This window comes from Archocentrus centrarchus, chromosome 2 (assembly GCF_007364275.1).
Source record: "Archocentrus centrarchus isolate MPI-CPG fArcCen1 chromosome 2, fArcCen1, whole genome shotgun sequence".
NCBI lineage: Eukaryota > Metazoa > Chordata > Actinopteri > Cichliformes > Cichlidae > Archocentrus > Archocentrus centrarchus.
Window position 1 is genome coordinate 1 of NC_044347.1, and position 13,165 is coordinate 13,165.

Sequence of the window (13,165 nt, forward strand, 5' to 3'; positions counted from 1 at the left end):
GCTGCCAAGTATTTGAACACTCACTGCTCACTTCACTCGGGCACACCTGTCGGCTGCAGGCCAGTACAAATTGCATAACTGCCTATATTTTGGTTGACTTTGTAATATGCACAGAAAATATACATATATTTTTGATTCATAATAGATGGTTCTACACTGGATGTCAAACTCCCCTGAATGACATCAGTACTGAAACGGCTAAAACACATTAAAGGCATCATATAGATGTGATAAGCATCGTTTATTTTTAGGCCGTTCTTCTTTTTAGTAGTTTCTTCTTTAATTTCTAACCACTTAAGTTGTTGGTGTTTATACTGTATGTTCAGTTTTCTTTTACACCACCTGCACTGCAGCCCATACCTGAATTATTGAAGTGGCTGTTTCAGTTGCCTGGCCTCTCTTGTCCAGTATTGTAATACACCTTCTACAGGGTGCTGACTGAGAGAGGACCTTATTATTGCCATTTGCTGTGTAGGTGAATTTAAGGTGGATCTGCATTGTTATAAAAGCCCTTATATACTCAAACACCGCAGCACATTTGTCTGAATGCTGTATGCTGCTCATGTGTCAGCCCTGTGGGTCTCACACACTGCTGTTATTGCTACTGTCTATTTTCATCCTGTTTTACACAAACCTTTTCTGCTGACCAATAAATCATGCAAATTGAGACTAACAGCAGGAAGAATCTGAATGTGTTTAATGTGTGTGGTAGTGCAATGCTCCACTCATTAAGTTGTATCTGCCAAATGCTACAGTACAGTATACTCATAATTTTGGCCTCTGAAACTACAGTTGTACATTTAATGGTGATTTTGAGTTTCCAGCTTCCCTGCCTTGACTGGGTTGGAGAAAGGTTACTTGTAAAAAAGGGAAAGAACCCAGGATCTTCTAAGGGTGAATGTGCCTGATTGTTCAGTTGAATGATTAATAAAAGCATGTGTTTTACACCTGCCCTAATGCAATGCAGCAGTGTAATATAGTTCCCCATCCAGCTTATATTCGACATCACATTTCATCTTCAGGGAATCTTTTTTAGCCTTCACAAAGCCACTCCAGAGCCACCCTGAACATCTCTCACCTGCTTCTTTCATTCCACAAACATCATAATGTTCAAAAGCAGCACAGCATGTGTTTATGTTTAAGCCATTTTATCGTAAAATGCTTTCACTTGAAACAGAGTAACTCAACCATGTGATCTCAAAGCTTTTACAGCTTGTGTTTAAAATGCAGATAAAACCACAGAAATAAGACTCTGACATGCCCTTCACCTTCCTGTTATGTATCACTGAAAATAGAGTATTCTTGTGTGCTGTCAGTGTGATTTTCTTATTATGTCATAAAATTGAAAATTTCTAGACTGAATAAATTCATAGATAACTGAGTTTGCTCTGTGTGCCACAGGTTGCCTTGAGGATCCGGCCCCTCAGCGATGCTGAGCAGGAAGAGGGGGCCACAATTGTGGCCCACAGAGTGGATGACCAGGTGAGATGTTGGTCTTTTAATTTTTCCCTGTACCTGTGAGTGATGGGGTAACCTTGCGTGAAAGGGAGCTGCTGACTTCCTGTCTGCCTGTCATGAGGCTGCACAGATGAGTCGCCTACAGGACCTGGGGGTAATGTCAGCATCTCCTTTAAAAAAACACCTCATCTGTAAAGCATACCTATCACATTGCATTTGTAACTGAATGCTGGAAGATTCAAACTCAAAGAATAAAAAGGTCTTAAAAAGTTTATATGTGCTTCCTTTATTAAATTTGCAGATGGCAGAATAACATAATAGATGGTTAGATTCATTTTGGAGTCTTATTACACTGCTGTGATTTTCTTTTCCACCATTTTAAGAGTTATGTGAGCTGTGACACCAGCAGGCACTAACCTGAATAAACATAATGGCAGTACTTGTACTGGTCCATTAGCAACTTCAAAGGAGCTTCTAGTAAGTCACACAATTGTAGATGTAGACCTTTGTTTGTTGGAGAAGACTGGGGTTAGTTTAAGAAAGCCACATACCACAAATCACTGTTAAAGTTGTTAATGAATGGTTTAGCCTGAAGTAATTATTGAATATACGTGTATGCAAATGACTGGGATGTGACTTGTTTTTATATATGCATAAAATGGTAATGGTAACAGTGGGCATGGATATTGAACTTAGTGCGAAGTGCAAGGCTGAAGAGAATAATCAACAAAAAACACCCCCAATTCATCTTGTAGATAAAAACAAAATGTCAGTGAATTAATCTGCTTTCCCCTAAATATATAGGCATGCACAAATGTTTCAGTAGAAATATGCTGTTATTCATCTCTGGGTATTTTATAGGTTACCCACACAGTTATAACACAAAGACTATGACACTGCAATATGAGGTCCTGAAAAGGTCATTAAAAAACATTGATTTAGATTTTCCTAATGTGCAGAAATCTCACTGCTTCTTTGTGACATGAATGGCAACAGAGAGAGACAGCTAGGGCAGCAAGTAGTAATTATTTCTATTCTGAATCTGTCTAAACTTATGAAGTCATTTTCTGCCACCTCGTCATTCGAAGTGAGTAGTCCATCATTTAGCAGTGCACTCCTTCAGCCGCTTGGTCAGACAGAAACAGTGCAAGTACTCACAGCCTCATGCTTGGCTCAGTTTACTCTGTTCCAGCTGTGGTCTTTTTTTTTTCCACTAACCTGTTTGACATGGCTTTCCATAAAGGAGTGGGCTTCGGGTGGACCTGTTATATTAATTGTATTTTCCATTAGAGTAAACACAGTGTGGGTTGGCTGTCATGGCCACAGCATAGGTCCCAATAGCAAATGAGTGCAAAGCATATTTTATTAAACTCCAAACCAATGCCTGAATTTTTATTGTGTTGTAATTTGTATAACTGCTCTGGGATTGTTGTTGTAGAGCAGATGGGCTCTTCACTATGAGCATGATATTTAATGAGGTTGCTATCATGTGACCTCTCATATGAGGAGGACAGACTGCGTGTACACGTCCCTTGAGGACCGTGTTTACCATTAGGCCCCATGTTGGAACAAGTCCCTCTTTGAGACCATTTAGCAGACTGTGCAATGATGATGATGATGGTGCAAATGATAATGAACATCGTGACTGGGAACCCGCTGAGGTGTCTCCTCATGCAGTGTAGGTTGATCGAGGCATTTATGGGTCTGGTGGTGGGAAGCGTCTGTGAATCAAGACAAAGGCAGAAAATTAACAGTAGCAACAGCTGACACAGTGACGCAGAATTGCCTCGGTACAACAGTGACAAGTGTTGGTGGGGAATATTATATTTAATAAAAGTTATAATTAGTGTTTTTTCATGCTGTTGAGGGAATTTGCTAGAAAGTGTTTATCCACGGTGCTGGAATATGACTTGTTTGTCTTAACGTGAGTAATTTAATCACACCAAGTCTTAAAGACAACATCAGCACTTCAGTCTGACATGACATCATTAAAATAGGCTTGGACTCAGGGGATTAGAGCGTAATGCCAGGAAGGTAGAGTAGAGATGGCGCTGACACCGCCAACATAATAAAGCTCAAGCAAACCTCAACTATAAAAAAAAAAAAAAAACATGTTTCCTCTTCAACTTTTTCTCAGTGTGTTGATTTTACTCCCAAATACAAATACCACAGCACATAGTTTATTACATCTGAGAGTTATGATGTATGGCCTCTATGAGGCTATGTCAGGTTCACTTCTACACGTTCACAACAAAGGATTAGTGGAGCTTACACTACACACTTGTTATTGAGACAGTGGGATTGTGGGAATCTGTTTTTTACCTGTGGGCTTACCTGGGTAGCCTTGACATGAATGGAGGGGATATTGTGAGATAAGGTCACATCATCACAGTGGATGTGGTGGGATTGTGATGCACAGCAGGGCTGATTCTGTTTACCTGGAGCTGTCACTTCTGCCGTAGTCATCTCATACAGGGACATACAGAGAGAGAGCTACATTACACTTTAAATGCTTTATACACAGCATCTTTTTGCAAGTAAACAAGACAGTGTATTTATTACTTTCTTGGGGAGACAGTAAACATATGGCCCAAAGGTAGTACTCAGACAGATTAGCAGGTTGCTGGTAGCTGACTTGGCTGACTGGGTCAGAGTGCCCAGATCTGGCTGTCCAGGCAGAAAGCAGACAACTTGAAGCTGCTAAGCCTGTGGAGATGAGCTCATTGGATGAGTTTTAGCTCAGGTTAAGCCTTGTGCCACCTGCTCTTTTTCTCTCTCAGGCTTACTCTTCCCCTAGGGACAGCCTGTAGGCATCTTCATGGACCACCTGTTGCCCATTACACTCAATGGGCTTTTCTTGTCCTTGAGTGAGCAGTAAACTAGCCATAAGTGAAGTGTGAATGTGATCTTAAATTTTGCAGGTTTTAGTCACTCAAGATCATAATAATCCAGTGATTTACCAGCATAGAAGAGAGGCTTTCATTCAGGATATATACAGGACAGTTTTACCTTATTGTCCTGTAGATTCCAGTGCAATAAGGCGCCATCACACCCTTTGAGAATCAAAGAAACCTTGAACTGTTAAGGCTGGCTACTTTTTCAGAAGGGGTCAATACAGCAGGCTGCTCCACATGTTTGATTTGACAGATTTCTTTACACTGGGTGTCCTTCCTGACACAAACCCAAAGGAATTTGTTTCCCTCCTGGCACTGAACCAGGGATCTTATTATATTATTATATCTTTAGTATATAGTGCTTATGTATATGTGTATAGTTTTTTGCTATTTGCTATTTTATTTTATTCTATTGAATTTTAGTTTTTAGTTTAGTTATTTGTTCTTACTCATCCTTTTCATTTTTTCTCTGTATTGAGCTGCTGTAATGCACAAATTTCCCCGTCGTGGGATTATTAAAGTTTTATCTTATCTTATCTTATCTTATTAGGTAAATGTGTAAACCACTACACTACACTGCACTATGGAGGCACTGCACTCTGCACCTGGTGTTGCCTCTGGGTGGCTGCCCATTGAGGATCGAAGAAACCTAAAAAGCTTGTTTCAAATTAAAAACAGCAACTGAAGATTGGGCAAATTTGTTAGTTCTAAAGAAAATGAGAAACGATTTTAAAAGAGGACAGCACGGTGGGGTGGTGGTTGTCTCACAGCAAGAAGGTCCTGTATTCAAATACACCATCTGGCCTGGGCCTTTCTGTGTGGAGTTTCCAGGTTCTTCTCGTGTCTGCGTGGGTTCTTTCTGGGTACTTCGGTTTCCTCCCACAGTCCAGACATGCAGTTAGTGAGGTTAGGTTAATTGGTGATTTTAAGTTGCCCAGAGCCATGAACGTGAGTGTGAATGGTTGTCTGTCTCTCTGTGTTAGCCCTGTGACAGACCGGCAACCTGTCCAGGGTGTACCCCGCTTCTCGCCCTATGACAGCTAGCCCCCCGGTCAACCTGAAAAAGATAAGCCAAAGAAAAGGAGGTCGATCGCTGAATGTATAATATTCTAATTCAAGTAGCATTTAGTGACTGTTTTCACATGTAGAAAATCTAGCTCACGATGTGGCCGTTTGATCAGTCACAGTTTTATTTTTCAGACAGGTTGTGGTGAGTAGCAAAAATGTAAAGCACCATCATGTAAAAAAAGCAAGGTTGGAATACTGTTGAAAACCAGCTTTCAGAGTGTCGTTATATGCCATGCAATCTGGAATAGACTGAACTCTGATTTAAATAATGGTTTAGCTTCAGATTTCTATCAAGCTTTTAGAATTTGCTTCACATTGTCTCCTAATTAACAATTAGTAGTCCAGTAAACAAGTTATTTGTGTTTACATTTCTGAAATGAACATGCCTGAACAAACTGACCCTCAGTCAGACAGCGTTCTGATTCCCACCATAATGTAATGCACCAAGAGGGGTGAGAGGTCTTACCTTAAGAGGCTAACACTAAGGCTATGTTTAGGCCATGGAGGTTAAAGATGTTCACTCAGCCTTGTGTACAAGATGACTGAGGATACCATTATCCCTCATTACAGTTTTCATTCAGCCTACTACAGACTGTTGTGACATTGCACGATAGACCTAAAGCAGTAGGTGGAGCTAGGGTAATTAAAATGGTAATTGGTAGAGCAATTGAAACTGATCAAAAGCAGCTGCAGAATACATTTAATTAGGGCTGCAACTATTGATTGTTTTAACAGTCGATTCTATCGATTACAGTAATCCCTTGCTACTTCGCGGTTCGCTTTTAGCGGACTCGCTGTTTCGCAGGTTTTCAATCAATATTAGTGTAAAATATTTATTGCAGTATTTTCGCTGTTTCGCAGGTTTTTGCGGTACTCGTTCTTCACATGCTTAGTACGTGTTGTACAGTAATGTATATATTTGGTGTATAACTGTGTGGGGGGGGGGTTTATAAAAACTTAAAATAGTGTATAAATACTCAAATAATGTATAAGTATTAAAATAAATATAGCGTCCCTACTTTGCGGATTTTCACTTATCGTATGTAACACCCGCGATACGTGAGGGATTACTGTATTCCATCGATTAATTGAGTACTCGGATGAGAAATACTTTTCTTATTAACAGTTCATCTGCATTTTTTAACTTCCACACTGCAGTTTTTATCTGCGTGTAGGAAAGGTTTAATGGTTACAGGAGCGCTGCTGCTTTGAATGCTAGAAAAACTTTTCACCTGCTAGCAAATTGTGATGATGATAGCGATCTGTTCAGCACAGCAAGCACAACACGCGCACACACACACACACGCGTGCGCACACACACACGCACACACACACAGGTGTAGAGAGCAGTGGAGGTGTGGAAAAACATGTCAGCAATGATCCACTCGGTGTTAAAGGGTTGGTTTTTCAAAATAACCGAAATCTGTCGCAGCGATGAAGAAATGCCCTGCTTACATGGAGACACCTGAGTGCTTAAACGAAGCACTATGCAACAAATTTGTGTCAAAGATTTTTTTATAATTGAATTATTTGAGTTACTTGAGGAATTGTTGCAGCCCTACATTTAATCTTTTAAAAGGGGTTTTATCTTCTAGGGATGGGTAATAGTTTAAAACTTTACACCTGCCATGGCCCTGTCACTACAACAAACTATGTTAAATATTTGCTTATTGCTAAAGGGAATTAAAAATGTATTTTTTTTGTTAATCTGCAAAAAAACAAAAATAAAAACAAAACAAATATAAACAGCAAGCCAAGGGATCTAACTCAGGTAATCAGATGAAGGTTGCCTTGCTGCCTCTAAATGCACAGGTGGGATAACATATGTTGTTTAAATATCCGGAATAACAACCTACAATGTGTGCCCTTGTCAGAGAAGAAATACTGGCACTCAGCAAGATTACCTAGCCTTGACCCCGTTTACACAAGAACAGCGTGAAAACAAACCTTTTTGAAACCGGGCTGCAGAGTGGAGCGTTTTTGAAACACTCCAGCCTCAGTTTCTGTGTAAACAGATGAAAACGCTACTTTTTGGAAAGGGAGGCACTCGCACATGCGCACTATGGTTGCGGCTCCTATATCCACACTGCCAACTTATGGCCTGCCAATAGGAACTGCAGTGTTTTCAGTGTCTTGTAGTGGTGTGTGATACGGCAAATTTTGGTATTGATCCGATAACAAGTAAATACAGGGCCAGTACTGCTAATACCAATACAGATACCGATACTGTTAACTTAAAAAGGCTGCTTATGTAGGGAGAGCAGTGTGTCATGATTTATGTGCCAAATCTGAACACATTTTAATGACCGCTAAATCACTGTGATTTTTACTTTCCACAATAATTATTTAACACAATAAAACTCAGCTTTTCATGTATTTTGAAATTGGATTTTCTTTGGAAACCAGGGACCTGCACTAAGAAGCAAGTTCAGCATACCCAGGGTATCTTTGTTATCTGGATTCACATACCCTAACACTGGTGATCAGGATAAACAATGGTTTTCGACGTAAGTTAACTGGTTAAGTTAGTTAATTGCTGGTTTGTCCTGCAGGTTAACATGAAAGGGTGGGGTTGGCAGCATCTAACCAATCTAAAAACGTACCTTTCATTGTGCATAATGATAAGGTTAAATCTGTCCATCCATCCATCCATCCATTTTTTCCTGCTTATCCGGGGCCGGGTCGCGGGGGCAGGAGCCTAAGCAGAGAAGCCCAGGCTTCCCTCTCCCCAGCCACCTCCTCTAGCTCATCCGGGGGGACCCCAAGACGTTCCCAGGCCAGCCAAGAGATATAATCTCTCCAGCGTGTCCTGGGTCTGCCGCGGGGCCTCCTCCCGGTGGGACATGCCCGGAACACCTCACCCAAGAGGCGGCCAGGAGGCATCCTAATCAGATGCCCGAGACACCTCAACTGGCTCCTTTCAATGTGGAGGAGCAGCGGCTCTACTCTGAGCCCCTCCCGGATAGCTGCACTCCTCACCCTATCTCTAAGGGAGAGACCAGCCATCCTTCGAAGGAAACTCATTTCTGCCGCTTGTATTTGCGATCTTATTCTTTCGGTAACTACCCAAAGCTCGTGACCATAGGTGAGGGTAGGAACGTAGATCGACCGGTAAATCAAGAGCTTCGCTTTTACACTAAGCTCCCTCTTCACCACGACAGACCGGTGCAGCGTCCGCATCACTGCAGAAGCAGCCCCGATCCATCTGTTGATCTCCCGCTCCCTTCTCCCGTCACTCATGAACAAGACCCCGAGATACTTGAACTCCTCCACTTGGGGCAAGAACTCGTTCCTGAGCTGGAGAGGGCATTCCACCCTTTTCCGGCTGAGGACCATGGCCTCAGACTTAGAGGTGCTGATTCTCATGCCAGCCGCTTCACACTCGGCTGCGAACCATTCCACTGCGAGCTGGAGGCCGCCCCCTGATGAAGCCAACAGGACCGCATCATCTGCAAAGAGCAGAGATGAGACTCTAAGACTACCAAGGAAGAAGCCTTCCACCACCTGGCTACGCCTAGAAATTCTGTCCATAAAAGTTATGAACAGAATCGGTGACAAAGGGCAGCCCTGATGGAGTCCAGCACCCACAGGAAATGAATCTGACTGATTACCGGCTATACAGACCAAGCTCTCACTGCGGGTGTACAGTGACTGAATGGCCCGCAACAACGGGCCAGACACTCCATACTCCCGCAGGACCTCCCAGAGGATACCCCGAGGGACACGGTCGAATGCCTTCTCCAAGTCCACAAAGCACATGTAGACTGGTTGGGCAAACTCCCATGCGCACTCAAATATCCTTGAGAGGCTAAAGAGCTGGTCCAGCGTTCCACGACCAGGACGAAAACTGCATTGTTCCTCCTAGATCCCAGGTTCAACTAACAGACGGACCCTCCTTTCCAGCACCCTGGCATAGACCTTACCGGGGAGGCTGAGGAGTGTGATCCCTCAAAAGTTGGAGCACACCCTCCGGTCTCCCTTCTTAAAGATGGGGACCACCACCCCAGTCCGCCAATCCAATGGCACTGCCCCAGATCTCCATGCGATATTGCAGCGGCGTGTCAACCAAGACAGCCCTACAACATCCAGAGCCTTCAGGAACTCAGGGCGAATCTCATCCACCCCAGGGGCCCTGCCACCAAGGAGTTGTTTAACTGCCTCAGTGACCTCACCCCCAGTGGTGGCCAGGTCATCCCCCTCGTCCCCAGACTCTGCTTCCACTACAGAAGGCGTGTCAGTGGGATTCAGAAGGTCCTCGAAGTATTCCTTCCACCGTCCGACTATAGCCTCAGTTGAAGTCAGCAGCACCCCACTCGCACTATAAACCGTGTGAGTGGAGCACTGCTTTCCCCTCCTGAGTCGACTGACGGTTTGCCAGAATCGCTTCGATGCCGTCCAAAAGTCTTTTTCCATAGCCTCACCGAACTCCTCCCACACCCAAGTTTTTGCGTTGGCCACTGCCCGAGCTGCGTTCCGATTGGCCTGTTGATACCTGTCAGCTGCCTCCAGAGTCCCACAGGCTAACCAAGCCCGATAGGACTCTTTCTTCAGCTTGATGGCTCCCTTCACCTCCGGTGACCACCATCTGGTTCGGGGGTTACCACCACGACAGGCACCAACCACCTTGCAGCCACAGCTCTGAGCAGCAGCCTCAACAATGGAGGTGTGGAACATGGTCCATTCAGACTCAATGTCCTCAGCCTCCCTCGGAATGCTGTCGAAGTTCTGCTGGACTGGGGCTTCTGCCAGATGTTCCCAGGGCACCCTCACAATACGTTTAGGTGCGACAGGTCTGTCCAGCATCTTCCCCCACCACCTGATCCAACTCACCACCAGGTGGTGATCAGTTGACCGCTCAGCTCCTCTCTTCACCCGAGTGTCCAAAACATACGGCCGCAGATCTGATGATACAATTACAAATTCGATCATCGACCTGTGACCTAGGGTGTCCTGGTGCCATGTGCACTTATGGACATCCTTATGTTCGAACATGGTGTTTGTTATAGACAAACAGTGGTTTGCACAGAAGTCCAATAGCAAGACACCATTCGGGTTCAGATCGGCCAGGCCGTTCCTCCCAATCACGCCCCTCCAGGTCTCACTGTCATTGCCCACGTGAGTGTTGAAGTCTCCCAGCAAGACTATGGAGTCACCAGATGGAGCACTCTCCAGCACCCCGCCCAGCGACTCCAAAAAGGGTGGGTACTCTGAACTCTCATTCGGCGCATAAGCGCAAACAACAGTCAGGACCCGTTCCCCGGCCCGAAAGTGCAGGGAAACTACCCTCTCGTCCACCGGTGAAAACCCTGACGTACAGGCAGCAAGCCGGGGGGATACAAGAATACCCACCCCAGCTCGCCGCCTCTCACTGAGGACAGCTCCAGACTGGAACAGAGTCCAACCCCTCTCCAGGAGACTGGTTCCAGAGCCCAGGCCATGCGTTGAGGTGAGCCCAACTATATCTAGCTGGTATCTCTCAACCTCATGCACTAGCTCAGGCTCCTTCCCCACCAGAGAGGTGACATTCCATGTCCCAATAGCCAGTCTCGATAGCCGGGGATGGGTCCGCCAGGGCCTCCGCCCTCAGCCACCACCCGACACACACTGCACCCGACCCCTACGACACCTCCTGCGGGTGGTGAGCCTACAGGAGGGCGGGCCCATGTAACCTCTTTGGGCTGCGCCTGGCCGAGCACCACAGGCTAATGCCCAGCCACCAGACGCTCTCCCTCGAGCTCCCTCCCCAGGCCTGGCTCCAGGGTGGGGCCCCGGTAACCCTAACCCAGGCAGGGTAAACTGTTCCCTTGCTTTTATAGACATAGGGGTCTTCTGAACCGCTCTTTGTCTGGACCCTCACCCAGGACCAATTTGCCATGGGAGACCCTACCAGGGGGACAAGCCCCCGGGCAACATAGCTCCTGGGATCACTGGGACACACAAACCCCTCCACCACGATAAGGTGGCGATTCACGGAGGAGAGGTTGAATCTAATCTAATCTAATCTAAAAAACCTACTACTGATATATTATCACATAAAAAAAAAAAAATTAAATATATACCAGTAAAAGGCAACACTGTTGTAAAAATTAATGTCGGAGCAAATCACTAAATCATTTTTATTCCACTAAATCATTTTATTGCTGAGTACACTCTCAGTGCTGCCGAATATTAGAGCTCCAAAACTTTAAACTGCATACAGTTAAACATTTAAGGTTACTGTCCCACAGCCTGATAAATGAGACATAGAAATCGCTTCAGTTTCTTGGGAGATCAAAGTGGCATTAATGTGATTAACAGCTGTTCTTGGTGTTTGTCTTTCCATCAGTGTCAAACAGGCTCAGCAGCAGATCAGAATCAAGTAGAATAACATTTTATAAATTTGCTAAATCACCAAATAAATACACACATTCCTGTGACAAGACCACACACAGTTTGTGCTTCATTCAGGGTTTTAGTAGGTACGGATTAACAAGCTGCACATATAAACGTGTTCCCCAGCAGAGAATCTATACTGTGCTTTAGACATGCTTAAAAAACGACATAAAAAAGAAAAAAACCTGTGAAATCCAGAAATTAGAAACTGAAACTCTGAACATAACCTGCTCCCGACAGTTTGAGTTTTTATTCTCTCACTGCAGACGTGATCAAGATTAAAGATTAAATCCAAAAACAATTCAATCATAGACAGTCTGCTACAGATTTAATAAGTCTGCACAAAGGGTTAGTTTCAATAAAATAATTTAACACAGTTTAATGGGCTGAATATATTATTTGACTGCCTGAATATTGTCTATAAGGAATCAGTCTGTTGAAGTAACAGGTAAGATGACCAGTTACACTTTAACATGAACTAATCCTGAAGAAATTAGTGATGACTGAAACATCACTTTAACCACTATATGAGCTACCTGGTTATTCTTCACCTCTTAGGCCCTTTTTCCACCAACGCCGTGCCGGTGCCAGTATTTGAACCGTTCAGTGGTTTTCCCACTGTGAACGCACTCGGTGCTCGGCCGAAAAATGGGTTCAACTCAGGCCCGCAAGCTAGCTGGTCTCGAACCAGTGACGAAATCGGCAGAAGCTGACATAGGCAGGGTACACCCTGTACAGGTCGCCAGCCTGTCGCAGGGCCAACACAGAGAGACACGCAACTATCCACACTCATATTCACACCTATGGTTTCCAATTAATCTAACCCCAGTAAGTACATGTCATTGGACTGTGAGAGGAAACCGGAGTACCCAGAGAAAGCCCACGCAGACATGGGGAGAACATGCAAACTCCACATAGGGAGGGAGGGGCCTGCGCCATGGTGGAATCGAACCCAGGCCTTCCAGATGGTATACCAACTGTGAGGCAGTAGTGCTAACCACTTGTTTTCATCTGCACTCACTGTAGCCGATACGACTGCTCAGTGCCGCAGAATGACGTGACCACAGACAACTAATCACAGCAGTGCAGGGAGGAGGGAGCGTAGCAAAGAGTTCCTGCGTGAGAGGAGCGGTGTTTTCTTTCTAATGAACAGGAGCAAGGCAGCGAACTCACAGGACACGAATGAACTAAAGTATCGATCCTATCACGTTAGTATGAAATGCCATTAAGAACACGCACTGTGATGTTTCTATTCACTATTGTTCCGATACCAATACCAGCATTGCGTTGATGCTGTCAATATTTTTGGCTCAGTCCGCCCACCACTAGTGTCTTGTGTTTCCATGTAAACAGAGATCATTTCTAAAAAGTTT

The 13,165-nt window shown here is 44.5% G+C and overlaps 1 protein-coding gene across 1 annotated transcript in view; it reads left to right on the top strand.

The window, feature by feature from the left end:
- The first annotated feature begins 1,406 nt into the window (after positions 1–1,406).
- Positions 1,407–13,165, top strand: part of kif19 (kinesin family member 19) — a 58,734-nt gene continuing 46,975 nt past the window's right edge. Inside the window, exon 1 of the mRNA XM_030744882.1 lies at positions 1,407–1,482. The gene's annotated coding sequence lies outside the window, so the exon portion shown is untranslated. The remainder of the gene's footprint in view (positions 1,483–13,165) is intronic.